Genomic DNA, 1,123 nt, shown 5'->3' on the forward strand with positions numbered 1-1,123 from the left:
AATTTAAACAGTATTGCTATCATGCTTTATCGAGAGCACGAGATGGTCCATCTGTTAATAGAACTGATGCAGAATGAGAGTTTGAGTGATGAATATGGTGGTAAAGTAGCCATTTTAAATTTAAATAATAGGAATGACGACGACAGATTTTTTAAATATTTCCTCTATCATGAAAATATACTTTTGAGTTTTTCCAATTGATTTCATTTGTATATACTCTCTCATGATACCAACGTTTAACTATTATTCAATACCCCCTGCTATTCTTTAAACCAGGAGCTGGCAACCTTTTATAGGTGCTGTGCCAAAGTATTACTATAATGTGACCATGTGTGCCAGCCTTATCTTTTGTATAACGTTTCAAAAAAATAAAGAACAAATTCTTATATAATAATCATTCTAATAATAAAGAATGACGATCAGATTGGACTCCTGGATCTGCAGACGTTATTTTAGCCACACAACCATGTCAGTTCAGACACAGCCATATCAAACCTCACCTGGCCCTAAACTTCCTCTGTCAGCCCCTAACCTTAATTTCCCCCAAGCCTCTCCAGTTGCAATATGTTACTTTGGGTTCCATAGCAGGTAGTGTGCATGGTGCCTGTGTGGTGGAGTAAAGAGGAGCGTACCCCTGGACCTGGTTGCCCACACATAGCAGAAATGTGACAAGGGTGGAACCAAAGGCTGCATCAGTCCTAAATTATTTTTTTCTTTTGTGATTCAGATAGAGCATGCCATTTTAAGCAACTTTCTAATTTACTCCTACTATTCTTGCTATTTTTATTTAAAAAAGCAGGAATTTAAAGCTTAAAGGACCAGTCAACACAGTAGATTTGCATAATCAACAAATGCAAGATAACAAGACAATGCAATAGAACTTAGTCTGAACTTCAAATGAGTAGTAGATTTTTTTTCTGACAATTTTAAAAGTTATGTCTTTTTCCACTCCCCCTTTACCATGTGACAGCCATCAGCCAATCACAAATGCATACACGTACCATGTGACAGCCATCAGCCATTCACAAATGCATACACACTTATTCTTGCACATGCTCAGTAGGAGCTGGTGACTCAAAAAGTTTAAATATTAAAAGACTGTGCACATTTAGTTAATGGAAGT

Source organism: Bombina bombina, chromosome 4 (genome assembly GCF_027579735.1).
Source record: "Bombina bombina isolate aBomBom1 chromosome 4, aBomBom1.pri, whole genome shotgun sequence".
NCBI classification, from domain to species: Eukaryota; Metazoa; Chordata; class Amphibia; order Anura; family Bombinatoridae; genus Bombina; species Bombina bombina.